The 14,035-nt window shown below is 42.9% G+C and overlaps 18 non-coding genes across 18 annotated transcripts; all 18 read left to right on the top strand.

Moving 5' to 3' along the window:
* The first annotated feature begins 503 nt into the window (after positions 1–503).
* On the top strand, positions 504–576 carry TRNAV-AAC (transfer RNA valine (anticodon AAC)). Its single transcript has one exon. It is a non-coding gene; the product is annotated as a tRNA-Val (tRNA).
* A 617-nt stretch (positions 577–1,193) lies between these two features.
* Positions 1,194–1,266, top strand: TRNAV-AAC (transfer RNA valine (anticodon AAC)). Its single transcript has one exon. It is a non-coding gene; the product is annotated as a tRNA-Val (tRNA).
* Positions 1,267–3,125: 1,859 nt separating this feature from the next.
* On the top strand, positions 3,126–3,197 carry TRNAF-AAA (transfer RNA phenylalanine (anticodon AAA)). Its single transcript has one exon. It is a non-coding gene; the product is annotated as a tRNA-Phe (tRNA).
* A 3,446-nt stretch (positions 3,198–6,643) lies between these two features.
* Positions 6,644–6,716, top strand: TRNAV-AAC (transfer RNA valine (anticodon AAC)). The gene has a single exon. It is a non-coding gene; the product is annotated as a tRNA-Val (tRNA).
* A 754-nt stretch (positions 6,717–7,470) lies between these two features.
* Positions 7,471–7,543, top strand: TRNAV-AAC (transfer RNA valine (anticodon AAC)). Its single transcript has one exon. It is a non-coding gene; the product is annotated as a tRNA-Val (tRNA).
* Positions 7,544–7,746: 203 nt separating this feature from the next.
* Positions 7,747–7,819, top strand: TRNAV-AAC (transfer RNA valine (anticodon AAC)). Its single transcript has one exon. It is a non-coding gene; the product is annotated as a tRNA-Val (tRNA).
* Positions 7,820–8,162: 343 nt separating this feature from the next.
* TRNAI-AAU (transfer RNA isoleucine (anticodon AAU)) lies at positions 8,163–8,235 on the top strand. Its single transcript has one exon. It is a non-coding gene; the product is annotated as a tRNA-Ile (tRNA).
* Positions 8,236–8,438: 203 nt separating this feature from the next.
* Positions 8,439–8,511, top strand: TRNAV-AAC (transfer RNA valine (anticodon AAC)). The gene has a single exon. It is a non-coding gene; the product is annotated as a tRNA-Val (tRNA).
* Positions 8,512–8,852: 341 nt separating this feature from the next.
* TRNAA-AGC (transfer RNA alanine (anticodon AGC)) lies at positions 8,853–8,925 on the top strand. The gene has a single exon. It is a non-coding gene; the product is annotated as a tRNA-Ala (tRNA).
* Positions 8,926–8,990: 65 nt separating this feature from the next.
* TRNAV-AAC (transfer RNA valine (anticodon AAC)) lies at positions 8,991–9,063 on the top strand. The gene has a single exon. It is a non-coding gene; the product is annotated as a tRNA-Val (tRNA).
* Positions 9,064–9,404: 341 nt separating this feature from the next.
* TRNAA-AGC (transfer RNA alanine (anticodon AGC)) lies at positions 9,405–9,477 on the top strand. Its single transcript has one exon. It is a non-coding gene; the product is annotated as a tRNA-Ala (tRNA).
* Positions 9,478–9,542: 65 nt separating this feature from the next.
* Positions 9,543–9,615, top strand: TRNAV-AAC (transfer RNA valine (anticodon AAC)). The gene has a single exon. It is a non-coding gene; the product is annotated as a tRNA-Val (tRNA).
* A 482-nt stretch (positions 9,616–10,097) lies between these two features.
* Positions 10,098–10,170, top strand: TRNAV-AAC (transfer RNA valine (anticodon AAC)). The gene has a single exon. It is a non-coding gene; the product is annotated as a tRNA-Val (tRNA).
* Positions 10,171–10,786: 616 nt separating this feature from the next.
* On the top strand, positions 10,787–10,859 carry TRNAV-AAC (transfer RNA valine (anticodon AAC)). The gene has a single exon. It is a non-coding gene; the product is annotated as a tRNA-Val (tRNA).
* Positions 10,860–11,062: 203 nt separating this feature from the next.
* Positions 11,063–11,135, top strand: TRNAV-AAC (transfer RNA valine (anticodon AAC)). The gene has a single exon. It is a non-coding gene; the product is annotated as a tRNA-Val (tRNA).
* A 65-nt stretch (positions 11,136–11,200) lies between these two features.
* TRNAA-AGC (transfer RNA alanine (anticodon AGC)) lies at positions 11,201–11,273 on the top strand. The gene has a single exon. It is a non-coding gene; the product is annotated as a tRNA-Ala (tRNA).
* Positions 11,274–11,476: 203 nt separating this feature from the next.
* Positions 11,477–11,549, top strand: TRNAA-AGC (transfer RNA alanine (anticodon AGC)). The gene has a single exon. It is a non-coding gene; the product is annotated as a tRNA-Ala (tRNA).
* Positions 11,550–13,835: 2,286 nt separating this feature from the next.
* TRNAV-AAC (transfer RNA valine (anticodon AAC)) lies at positions 13,836–13,908 on the top strand. The gene has a single exon. It is a non-coding gene; the product is annotated as a tRNA-Val (tRNA).
* Positions 13,909–14,035: the final 127 nt, after the last annotated feature.

Here is a 14,035-nt window from a genome sequence, read left to right as displayed (position 1 = left end):
CAGGTTCGAGCCCTGGTAGATACCTGTTTTGACCATCGTGGTTAGACATAGTAATAAGCTGGATCTCTTCGAAAACTTCATATTAACACGTATCTTTGGTGTGGTGGTTATCACGTCCGCCTAACACGCGGAAGGTCCCAGGTTCGAGCCCCGGTAGATACATATTTCGACCATCGTGATTAGACATAATAATAGGGTAGATCCCTTCGAAAACTCACAATAACCAAGTATCTATGGTGTAGTGGTTATCACGTCCGCCCAACACGCGGAAGGTGTCAGGTTAGAGCCCTGATAGATACATGTTTTGACCATCGTGATTAGACATAGTTATAAGCTATATCTCTTCGAAAACTTTAAATTAACACGTATCTATGGTGTAGTGGATACCACGTCCGCCTAAAACGCGGAAGGTCCCAGGTTCGAGCCCTGGTAGGGAAATGTTTTGACCATCGTGATTAGACATTATAATAAGGTAGAACTCTTCGAAAACTTTATTTTAACACGTATCTATGGTGTGGTGGTTATCACGTCCGCCTAACACGCGGAAGGTCCCAGGTTCGAGCCCTGGTAGATACGTGTTTTGACCATCGTGATTAGACATAATAATAACGTAGATTTCTTCGAAAACTCATAATAACCAAGTATATATGATGTAGTGGTTATCACGTCCGCCTAACACGCGGAAGGTCCCAGGTTCGAGCCCCGGTAGATAAATATTTCGACCATCGTGATTAGACATAATAATAGGGTAGATCTCTTCGAAAACTCACAATAACCAAGTATCTATGGTGTAGTGGTTATCACGTCCGCCCAACACGCGGAAGGTGTCAGGTTCGAGCCCTGATAGATACATGTTTTGACCAACGTGATTAGACATAGTTATAAGCTAGATCTCTTCGAAAACTTTATATTAACACGTATCTATGGTGTAGTGGCTACCACGTCTGCCTAACTCGCGGAAGGTCCCAGGTTCGAGCCCTGGTAGGGACATGTTTTGACCATCGTGATTAGACATAATAATAAGGTAGATCTCTTCGAAAACTCACAATAATCAAGTATCTATGGTGTAGTGATTATCACGTCCGCCTAACACGCGGAAGGTCCCAGGTTCGAGCCCTGGTAGGGACATGTTTTGACCATCGTGATTAGACATAATAATAGGGTAGATCTCTTCGAAAACTCACAATAACCAAGTATCTATGGTGTAGTGGTTATCACGTCCGCCTAACACGCGGAAGGTCCCAGGTTCGAGCCCCGGTAGATACATATTTCGACCATCGTGATTAGACATAATAATAGGGTAGATCTCTTCGAAAACTCACAATAACCAAGTATCTATGGTGTAGTGGTTATCACGTCCGCCCAACACGCGGAAGGTGTCAGGTTCGAGCCCTGATAGATACATGTTATGACCATCGTGATTAGACATAGTAATAAGCTAGATCTCTTCGAAAACTTAAATTAACACGTATCTATGGTGTAGTGGTTATCACGTCCGCCTAACACGCGAAAGGTTTCAGGTTCGAGCCCTGATAGCTACATGTTTTGACCATCGTGGTTAGACATAGTAATAAGCTGGATCTCTTCGAAAACTTCATATTAACACGTATCTATGGTGTGGTGGTTATCACGTCCGCCTAACACGCGGAAGGTCCCAGGTTCGAGCCCTGGTAGATACCTGTTTTGACCATCGTGGTTAGACATAGTAATAAGCTGGATCTCTTCGAAAACTTCATATTAACACGTATCTTTGGTGTGGTGGTTATCACGTCCGCCTAACACGCGGAAGGTCCCAGGTTCGAGCCCCGGTAGATACATATTTCGACCATCGTGATTAGACATAATAATAGGGTAGATCCCTTCGAAAACTCACAATAACCAAGTATCTATGGTGTAGTGGTTATCACGTCCGCCCAACACGCGGAAGGTGTCAGGTTAGAGCCCTGATAGATACATGTTTTGACCATCGTGATTAGACATAGTTATAAGCTATATCTCTTCGAAAACTTTAAATTAACACGTATCTATGGTGTAGTGGATACCACGTCCGCCTAAAACGCGGAAGGTCCCAGGTTCGAGCCCTGGTAGGGAAATGTTTTGACCATCGTGATTAGACATTATAATAAGGTAGAACTCTTCGAAAACTTTATTTTAACACGTATCTACAGTGTAGTGGTTATCACGTCCGCCTAACACGCGGAAGGTCCCAGGTTCGAGCCTTGGTAGGGACATGTTTTGACCATCGTGATTAGACATAATAATAAGGTAGATCTCTTCGAAAACTCACAATAACCAAGTATCTATGGTGTAGTGGTTATCACATCCGCTTTACACGCGGAAGGTCCCAGGTTTGAGCGCTGCTAGGGACATGTTTTGACCATCGTGATTAGACATAATAATAAGGTAGATCTCTTCGAAAACTCATAATAACCAAGTATATAAGATGTAGTGGTTATCACGTCCGCTTAACACACGGAAGGTGTCAGGTTCGAGCCCTGATAGATACATGTTTTGACCATCGTGGTTAGACATAGTAATAAGCTGGATCTCTTCGAAAACTTTATATTAACACGTATCTATGGTGTGGTGGTTATCACGTCCGCCTAACACGCGGAAGGTCTCAGGTTCGAGCCCTGATAGATACATGTTTTGACCATCGTGATTAGACATAATAATAAGGTAAATATCTTCGAAAACTTTTTATTAACACGTATCTATGGTGTAGTGGCTACCACGTCCGCCTAACACGCGGAAGGTCCCAGGTTCGAGCCTTGGTAGTGACATGTTTTGACCATCGTGATTAGACATAATAATAAGGTAGATCTCTTCGAAAACTCACAACATTCAAGTATCTATGGTGTAGTGATTATCACGTCCGCCTAACAAGCGGAAGGTCCCAGGTTCGAGCCCTGTTAGGGACATGTTTGGACCATCGTGATTAGACATAGTTATAAGCTAGATGTCTTCGAAAACTTTATATTAACACGTATCTATGGTGTAGTGGCTACCACGTCCGCCTAACTCGCGGAAGGTCCCAGGTTCGAGCCCTGGTAGGGACATGTTTTGACCATCGTGAATAGACATAATAATAAGGTAGATCTCTTCGAAAACTTTAAATTAACACGTATCTATGGTGTAGTGGATACCACGTCCGCCTAAAACGCGGAAGGTCCCAGGTTCGAACCCTGGTAGGGAAATGTTTTGACCATCGTGATTAGACATTATAATAAGGTAGAACTCTTCGAAAACTTTATTTTAACACGTATCTACAGTGTAGTGGTTATCACGTCCGCCTAACACGCGGAAGGTCCCAGGTTCGAGCCTTGGTAGGGACATGTTTTGACCATCGTGATTAGACATAATAATAAGGTAGATCTCTTCGAAAACTCACAATAACCAAGTATCTATGGTGTAGTGGTTATCACATCCGCTTTACACGCGGAAGGTCCCAGGTTTGAGCGCTGCTAGGGACATGTTTTGACCATCGTGATTAGACATAATAATAAGGTAGATCTCTTCGAAAACTCATAATAACCAAGTATATAAGATGTAGTGGTTATCACGTCCGCTTAACACACGGAAGGTGTCAGGTTCGAGCCCTGATAGATACATGTTTTGACCATCGTGGTTAGACATAGTAATAAGCTGGATCTCTTCGAAAACTTTATATTAACACGTATCTATGGTGTGGTGGTTATCACGTCCGCCTAACACGCGGAAGGTCTCAGGTTCGAGCCCTGATAGATACATGTTTTGACCATCGTGATTAGACATAATAATAAGGTAAATATCTTCGAAAACTTTTTATTAACACGTATCTATGGTGTAGTGGCTACCACGTCCGCCTAACACGCGGAAGGTCCCAGGTTCGAGCCTTGGTAGTGACATGTTTTGACCATCGTGATTAGACATAATAATAAGGTAGATCTCTTCGAAAACTCACAACAATCAAGTATCTATGGTGTAGTGATTATCACGTCCGCCTAACAAGCGGAAGGTCCCAGGTTCGAGCCCTGTTAGGGACATGTTTGGACCATCGTGATTAGACATAGTTATAAGCTAGATGTCTTCGAAAACTTTATATTAACACGTATCTATGGTGTAGTGGCTACCACGTCCGCCTAACTCGCGGAAGGTCCCAGGTTCGAGCCCTGGTAGGGACATGTTTTGACCATCGTGAATAGACATAATAATAAGGTAGATCTCTTCGAAAACTCACAATAACCAAGTATCTATGGTGTAGTGGTTATCACGTCCGCCCAACACGCGGAAGGTGTCAGGTTCGAGCCCTGATAGATACATGTTATGACCATCGTGATTAGACATAGTAATAAGCTAGATCTCTTCGAAAACTTAAATTAACACGTATCTATGGTGTAGTGGTTATCACGTCCGCCTAACACGCGAAAGGTGTCAGGTTCGAGCCCTGATAGCTACATGTTTTGACCATCGTGGTTAGACATAGTAATAAGCTGGATCTCTTCGAAAACTTCATATTAACACGTATCTATGGTGTGGTGGTTATCACGTCCGCCTAACACGCGGAAGGTCCCAGGTTCGAGCCCTGGTAGATACCTGTTTTGACCATCGTGGTTAGACATAGTAATAAGCTGGATCTCTTCGAAAACTTCATATTAACACGTATCTATGGTGTGGTGGTTATCACGTATGCCTAACACGCGCTAGGTCCCAGGTTTGAGCGCTGGTAGGGACATGTTTTGACCATCGTGATTAGACATAATAATAAGGTAGATCTCTTCGAAAACTCACAATAATCAAGTATCTATGGTGTAGTGATGATCACGTCCGCCTAACACGCGGAAGGTCTCAGGTTCCAGCCCTGATAGATAAGTGTTTTGACCATCGTGATTAGACATAGTTATAAGCTAGATCTCTTCGAAAACTTTATATTAACACGTATCTATGGTGTAGGGGCTACCACGTCCGCCTAAAACGCGGAAGGTCCCAGGTTCGAGCCCAGGTAGGGAAATGTTTTGACCATCGTGATTAGACATAATAATAGGGTAGATCTCTTCGAAAACTCACAATAACCAAGTATCTATGGTGTAGTGGTTATCACGTCCGCCCAACACGCGGAAGGTGTCAGGTTAGAGCCCTGATGGATACATGTTTTGACCATCGTGATTAGACATAGTTATAAGCTATATCTCTTCGAAAACTTTAAATTAACACGTATCTATGGTGTAGTGGATACCACGTCCGCCTAAAACGCGGAAGGTCCCAGGTTCGAGCCCTGGTAGGGAAATGTTTCGACCATCGTGATTAGACATTATAATAAGGTAGAACTCTTCGAAAACTTTATTTTAACACGTATCTACAGTGTAGTGGTTATCACGTCCGCCTAACACGCGGAAGGTCCCAGGTTCGAGCCTTGGTAGGGACATGTTTTGACCATCGTGATTAGACATAATAATAAGGTAGATCTCTTCGAAAACTCATAATAACCAAGTATATAAGATGTAGTGGTTATCACGTCCGCTTAACACACGGAAGGTGTCAGGTTCGAGCCCTGATAGATACATGTTTTGACCATCGTGGTTAGACATAGTAATAAGCTGGATCTCTTCGAAAACTTTATATTAACACGTATCTATGGTGTGGTGGTTATCACGTCCGCCTAACACGCGGAAGGTCCCAGGTTCGAGCCCTGTTAGGGACATGTTTGGACCATCGTGATTAGACATAGTTATAAGCTAGATCTCTTCGAAAACTTTATATTAACACGTATCTATGGTGTAGTGGCTACCACGTCCGCCTAACTCGCGGAAGGTCCCAGGTTCGAGCCCTGGTAGGGACATGTTTTGACCATCGTGAATAGACATAATAATAAGGTAGATCTCTTCGAAAACTCACATTAATCAAGTATCTATTTTGACCATCGTGATTAGACATAGTATTAAGCTGGATCTCTTCGAAAACTTTATATTAACACGTATTTATGGTGTGGTGGTTATCACGTCTGCCTAACACGCGGAAGGTCCCAGGTTCGAGCCCTGGTAGGGACATGTTTTGACCATCGTGATTAGACATAATAATAAGGTAGATCTCTTCGAAAACTCGCAATAACCAAGTATCTAAGGTGTAGTGGTTATCACGTCCGCCTAACACGCGGAAGGTGTCAGGTTCGAGCCCTGATAGATACATGTTTTGACCATCGTGATTAGACATAGTAATAAGCTGGATCTCTTGGAAAACTTTATATTAACACGTATCTATGGTGTGGTGGTTATCACGTCTGACTAACACGCGGAAGGTCCCAGGTTCGAGCCCTGGTAGGGACATGTTTTGACCATCGTGATTAGACATAATAATAAGGTAGATCTCTTCGAAAACTCACAATAATCAAGTATCTATGGTGTAGTGATTATCACGTCCGTCTAACACGCGGAAGGTCTCAGGTTCCAGCCCTGATAGATAAGTGTTTTGACCATCGTGATTAGACATAGTTATAAGCTAGATCTCTTCGAAAACTTTATATTAACACGTATCTATGGTGTAGGGGCTACCACGTCCGCCTAAAACGCGGAAGGTCCCAGGTTCGAGCCCAGGTAGGGAAATGTTTTGACCATCGTGATTAGACATAATAATAAGGTAGATCTCTTCGAAAACTTTATATTAACACGTATCTATGGTGTGGTGGTTATCACGTCCGCCTAACACGCGGAAGGTCCCAGGTTCGAGCCCTGGTAGATACGTGTTTTGACCATCGTGATTAGACATAATAGTAAGGTAGATTTCTTCGAAAACTCATAATAACCAAGTATATATGATGTAGTGGTTATCACGTCCGCCTAACACGCGGAAGGTGTCAGGTTCGAGCCCTGATAGATACATGTTTTGACCATCGTGATTAGACATAATAATAAGGTAGATCTCTTCGAAAACTCACAATAATCAAGTATCTATGGTGTAGTGATTATCACGTCCGTCTAACACGCGGAAGGTCTCAGGTTCCAGCCCTGATAGATAAGTGTTTTGACCATCGTGATTAGACATAGTTATAAGCTAGATCTCTTCGAAAACTTTATATTAACACGTATCTATGGTGTAGTGGCTACCACGTCCGCCTAACTCGCGGAAGGTCCCAGGTTCGAGCCCTGGTAGGGACATGTTTTGACCATCGTGATTAGACATAATAATAGGGTAGATCTCTTCGAAAACTCACAATAACCTAGTATCTATGGTGTAGTGGTTATCACGTCCGCCTAACACGCGGAAGGTCCCAGGTTCGAGCCCCGGTAGATAAATATTTCGACCATCGTGATTAGACATAATAATAGGGTAGATCTCTTCGAAAACTCACAATAACCAAGTATCTATGGTGTAGTGGTTATCACGTCCGCCCAACACGCGGAAGGTGTCAGGTTCGAGCCCTGATAGATACATGTTATGACCATCGTGATTAGACATAGTAATAAGCTAGATCTCTTCGAAAACTTAAATTAACACGTATCTATGGTGTAGTGGTTATCACGTCCGCCTAACACGCGGAAGGTGTCAGGTTCGAGCCCTGATAGATACATGTTTTGACCAACGTGATTAGACATAGTTATAAGCTAGATCTCTTCGAAAACTTTATATTAACACGTATCTATGGTGTAGTGGCTACCAAGTCCGCCTAACTCGCGGAAGGTCCCAGGTTTGAGCGCTGGTAGGGATATGTTTTGACCATCGTGATTAGACATAATAATAAGGTAGATCTCTTCGAAAACTCACAATAACCAAGTATCTATGGTGTAGTGGTTATCACGTCCGCCTAACACGCGGAAGGTCCCAGGTTCGAGCCCTGGTAGATACATATTTCGACCATCGTTATTAGACATAATAATAATAAGGTATTTCTCTTCGAAAACTCACAATAACCAAGTATCTATGGTGTAGTGGTTATCACGTCCGCTTTACACGCGGAAGGTCCCAGGTTTGAGCGCTGGTAGGAACATGTTTTGACCATCGTGATTAGACATAATAATAAGGTAGATCTCTTCGAAAACTCATAATAACCAAGAATATAAGATGTAGTGGTTATCACGTCCGCTTAACACGCGGAAAGTGTCAGGTTCGAGCCCTGATAGATACATGTTATGACCATCGTGATTAGACATAGTAATAAGCTAGATTTCTTCGAAAACTTAAATAAACACGTATCTATGGTGTAGTGGTTAGCACGTCCGCCTAATACGCGGAAGGTCCCAGGTTCGAGCCCTGGTAGATACCTGTTTTGACCATCGTGATTAGACATAGTAATAAGCTGAATCTCTTTCAAAACTTTATATTAACACGTATCTATGGTGTGGTGGTTATCACGTATGCCTAACACGCGGAAGGTCCCAGGTTTGAGCGCTGGTAGGGACATGTTTTGACCATCGTGATTAGACATAATAATAAGGTAGATCTCTTCGAAAACTCACAATAACCAAGTATCTATGGTGTAGTGGTTATCACGTCCGCCTAACACGCGGAAGGTCCCAGGTTCGAGCCCTGGTAGATACATATTTCGACCATCGTGATTAGACATAATAATAGGGTAGATCTCTTCGAAAACTCACAATAACCAAGTATCTATGGTGTAGTGGTTATCACGTCCGCCCAACACGCGGAAGGTGTCAGGTTAGAGCCCTGATAGATACATGTTTTGACCATCGTGATTAGACATAGTTATAAGCTAGATCTCTTCGAAAACTTTAAATTAACACGTATCTATGGTGTAGTGGATACCACGTCCGCCTAACACGCGGAAGGTCCCAGGTTCGAGCCCTGGTAGGGAAATGTTTTGACCATCGTGATTAGACATTATAATAAGGTAGAACTCTTCGAAAACTTTATTTTGACACGTATCTACAGTGTAGTGGTTATCACGTCCGCCTAGCACGCGGAAGGTCCCAGGTTCGAGCCCTGGTAGATACATGTTTAGACCATCGTGATTAGACATAATAATAAGGTAGATCTCTTCGAAAACTCACAATAACCAAGTATCTATGGTGTAGTGGTTATCACGTCCGCCTAACACGCGGAAGGTCCCAGGTTCGAGCCCTGGTAGATACATATTTCGACCATCGTGATTAGATATACTAATAGGGTAGATCTCTTCGAAAACTCACAATAACCAAGTATCTATGGTGTAGTGGTTATCACGTCCGCCCAACACGCGGAAGGTGTCAGGTTAGAGCCCTGATAGATACATGTTTTGACCATCGTGATTAGACATAGTTATAAGCTAGATCTCTTCGAAAACTTTAAATTAACACGTATCTATGGTGTAGTGGATACCACGTCCGCCTAACACGCGGAAGGTCCCAGGTTCGAGCCCTGGTAGGGAAATGTTTTGACCATCGTGATTAGACATTATAATAAGGTAGAACTCTTCGAAAACTTTATTTCGACACGTATCTACAGTGTAGTGGTTATCACGTCCGCCTAGCACGCGGAAGGTCCCAGGTTCGAGCCCTGGTAGATACATGTTTAGACCATCGTGATTAGACATAATAATAAGGTAGATCTCTTCGAAAACTCACAATAACCAAGTATCTATGGTGTAGTGGTTATCACGTCCGCCTAACACGCGGAAGGTCCCAGGTTCGAGCCCTGGTAGATACATATTTCGACCATCGTTATTAGACATAATAATAATAAGGTATTTCTCTTCGAAAACTCACAATAACCAAGTATCTATGGTGTAGTGGTTATCACGTCCGCTTTACACGCGGAAGGTCCCAGGTTTGAGCGCTGGTAGGAACATGTTTTGACCATCGTGATTAGACATAATAATAAGGTAGATCTCTTCGAAAACTCATAATAACCAAGAATATAAGATGTAGTGGTTATCACGTCCGCTTAACACGCGGAAGGTCCCAGGTTCGAGCCCTGATAGATACATGTTTTGACCATCGTGATTAGACATAGTAATAAGCTGAATCTCTTTCAAAACTTTATATTAACACGTATCTATGGTGTGGTGGTTATCACGTATGCCTAACACGCGGAAGGTCCCAGGTTTGAGCGCTGGTAGGGACATGTTTTGACCATCGTGATTAGACATAATAATAAGGTAGATCTCTTCGAAAACTCACAATAACCAAGTATCTATGGTGTAGTGGTTATCACGTCCGCCTAACACGCGGAAGGTCCCAGGTTCGAGCCCCGGTAGATACATATTTCGACCATCGTGATTAGACATAATAATAGGGTAGATCTCTTCGAAAACTCACAATAACCAAGTATCTATGGTGTAGTGGTTATCACGTCCGCCCAACACGCGGAAGGTGTCAGGTTAGAGCCCTGATAGATACATGTTTTGACCATCGTGATTAGACATAGTTATAAGCTAGATCTCTTCGAAAACTTTATATTAACCCGTATCTATGGTGTAGTGGCTACCACGTCCGCCTAACTCGCGGAAGGTCCCAGGTTCGAGCCCTGGTAGGGACATGTTTTGACCATCGTGATTAGACATAATAATAGGGTAGATCTCTTCGAAAACTCACAATAACCTAGTATCTATGGTGTAGTGGTTATGACGTCCGCCTAACACGCGGAAGGTCCCAGGTTCGAGCCCCGGTAGATAAATATTTCGACCATCGTGATTAGACATAATAATAGGGTAGATCTCTTCGAAAACTCACAATAAACAAGTATCTATGGTGTAGTGGTTATCACGTCCGCCCAACACGCGGAAGGTGTCAGGTTCGAGCCCTGATAGATACATGTTATGACCATCGTGATTAGACATAGTAATAAGCTAGATCTCTTCGAAAACTTAAATTAACACGTATCTATGGTGTAGTGGTTATCACGTCCGCCTAACACGCGGAAGGTGTCAGGTTCGAGCCCTGATAGATACATGTTTTGACCAACGTGATTAGACATAGTTATAAGCTAGATCTCTTCGAAAACTTTATATTAACACGTATCTATGGTGTAGTGGCTACCACGTCCGCCTAACTCGCGGAAGGTCCCAGGTTTGAGCGCTGGTAGGGATATGTTTTGACCATCGTGATTAGACATAATAATAAGGTAGATCTCTTCGAAAACACCCAATAGCCAAGTGTATATGGTGTAGTGGTTATCACGTCCGCCTAACACGCGGAAGGTCCCAGGTTCGAGCCCTGGTAGATACATGTTTGGACCATCGTGATAAGACATAGTAATAAGCTGGATCTCTTCGAAAACTTCATATTAACACGTATCTATGGTGTGGTGGTTATCACGTCCGCCTAGCACGCGGAAGGTCCCAGGTTCGAGCCCTGGTAGATACCTGTTTTGACCATCGTGATTAGACATAGTAATAAGCTAGATCTCTTCGAAAACTTTAAATTAACACGTATCTATGGTGTAGTGGATACCACGTCCGCCTAACACGCGGAAGGTCCCAGGTTCGAGCCCTGGTAGGGACATGTTTTGACCATCGTGATTAGACATTATAATAAGGTAGAACTCTTCGAAAACTTTATTTTGACACGTATCTACAGTGTAGTGGTTATCACGTCCGCCTAGCACGCGGAAGGTCCCAGGTTCGAGCCCTGGTAGATACATGTTTAGACCATCGTGATTAGACATAATAATAAGGTAGATCTCTTCGAAAACTCACAATAATCAAGTATCTATGGTGTAGTGGTTATCACGTCCGCCCAACACGCGGAAGGTGTCAGGTTAGAGCCCTGATAGATACATATTTCGACCATCGTTTTTAGACATAATAATAATAAGGTATTTCTCTTCGAAAACTCACAATAACCAAGTATCTATGGTGTAGTGGTTATCACGTCCGCTTTACACGCGGAAGGTCCCAGGTTTGAGCGCTGGTAGGAACATGTTTTGACCATCGTGATTAGACATAATAATAAGGTAGATCTCTTCGAAAACTCATAATAACCAAGAATATAAGATGTAGTGGTTATCACGTCCGCTTAACACACGGAAGGTGTCAGGTTCGAGCCCTGATAGATACATGTTTTGACCAACGTGATTAGACATAGTTATAAGCTAGATCTCTTCGAAAACTTTATATTAACACGTATCTATGGTGTAGTGGCTACCACGTCCGCCTAACACGCGGAAGGTCCCAGGTTCGAGCCCTGGTAGATACATATTTCGACCATCGTTTTTAGACATAATAATAATAAGGTATTTCTCTTCGAAAACTCACAATAACCAAGTATCTATGGTGTAGTGGTTTTCACATCCGCTTTACACGCGGAAGGTCCCAGGTTCGAGCCCTGATAGATACATGTTTGGACCATCGTGATTAGACATAATAATAAGGTAGATCTCTTCGAAAACTCATAATAACCAAGTATATATGATGTAGTGGTTATCACGTCCGCCTAACACGCGGAAGGTGTCAGGTTCGAGCCCTGATAGATACATGTTTTGACCAACGTGATTAGACATAGTTATAAGCTAGATCTCTTCGAAAACTTTATATTAACACGTATCTATGGTGTAGTGGCTACCACGTCCGCCTAACACGCGGAAGGTCCCAGGTTCGAGCCCTGGTAGATACATATTTCGACCATCGTGATTAGACATAATAATAATAAGGTATTTCTCTTCGAAAACTCACAATAACCAAGTATCTATGGTGTAGTGGTTTTCACATCCGCTTTACACGCGGAAGGTCCCAGGTTCGAGCCCTGATAGATACATGTTTGGACCATCGTGATTAGACATAATAATAAGGTAGATCTCTTCGAAAACTCATAATAACCAAGTATATATGATGTAGTGGTTATCACGTCCGCCTAACACGCGGAAGGTGTCAGGTTCGAGCCCTGATAGATACATGTTTTGACCAACGTGATTAGACATAGTTATAAGCTAGATCTCTTCGAAAACCTACAATAATCAAGTATCTATGGTGTAGTGATTATCACGTCCGCCTAACACGCGGAAGGTCCAGGTTCGAGCCCTGGTAGGGACATGTTTGGACCATCGTGATTAGACATAATAATAAGGTAGATCTCTTCGAAAACCAACAATAATCAAGTATCTATGGTGTAGTGATTATCACGTCCGCCCAACACGCGGAAGGTCCCAGGTTCGAGCCCTGGTAGATACATGTTTTTTGACCATCGTGATTAGACATAGTAATAATAAGGTATTTCTCTTCGAAAACTCACAATAACCAAGTATCTATGCTGTAGTGGTTATCACGTCCGCATAACACGCGGAAGGTCCCAGGTTCGAGCCCTGGTAGGGATATGTTTGGACCATCGTGATTAGACATAGTTATAAGCTAGATCTCTTCGAAAACTTTATATTAACACGTATCTATGGTGTAGTGGCTACCACGTCCGACTAACTCGCGGAAGGTCCCAGGTTCGAGCCCTGGTAGGGACATGTTTTGACCATCGTGAATAGACATAATAATAAGGTAGATCTCTTTGAAAACTCACAATAATCAAGTATCTATGGTGTGGTGGTTATCACGTCCGCCTAACACGCGGAAGGTCCCAGTCTCGAGCCCTGGTAGATACATGTTTTGACCATCGTGATTAGACATAATAATAAGGTAGATATCTTCGAAAACTCACAATAACCAAGTATCTATGGTGTAGTGGTTATCACGTCCGCCTAACACTTGGAAGGTGTCAGGTTCGAGCTCTGATAGATACATGTTTTGACCGTCGTGATTAGACATAGTAATAAGCTGAATCTCTTCGAAAACTTTATATTAACACGTATCTATGGTGTGGTGGTTATCACGTCTGCCTAACACGCGGAAGGTTCCAGGTTTGAGCGCTGGTAGGGACATGTTTTGACCATCGTGATTAGACATAATAATAAGGTAGATCTCTTCGAAAACTCAGAATAACCAAGTATCTATGGTGTGGTGGTTATCACGTCCGCCTAACACGCGGAAGGTCCCAGGTTCGAGCCCTGGTAGATACATGTTTGGACCATCGTGATTAGACATAGTAATAAGCTGGATCTCTTCGAAAACCTTATATTAACACGTATCTATGGTGTAGTGGTTATCACGTCTGCCTAACACGCGGAAGGTCCCAGGTTTGAGCGC

Source organism: Phalangium opilio, unplaced genomic scaffold, assembly GCF_054372755.1.
Source record: "Phalangium opilio isolate 3A_F unplaced genomic scaffold, DU_Popi_V2 ptg000046l_1, whole genome shotgun sequence".
Lineage (NCBI taxonomy): Eukaryota > Metazoa > Arthropoda > Arachnida > Opiliones > Phalangiidae > Phalangium > Phalangium opilio.
Note: the sequence above shows the minus strand (reverse complement) of the source record. Positions and strands in the feature narration are given on the sequence as shown.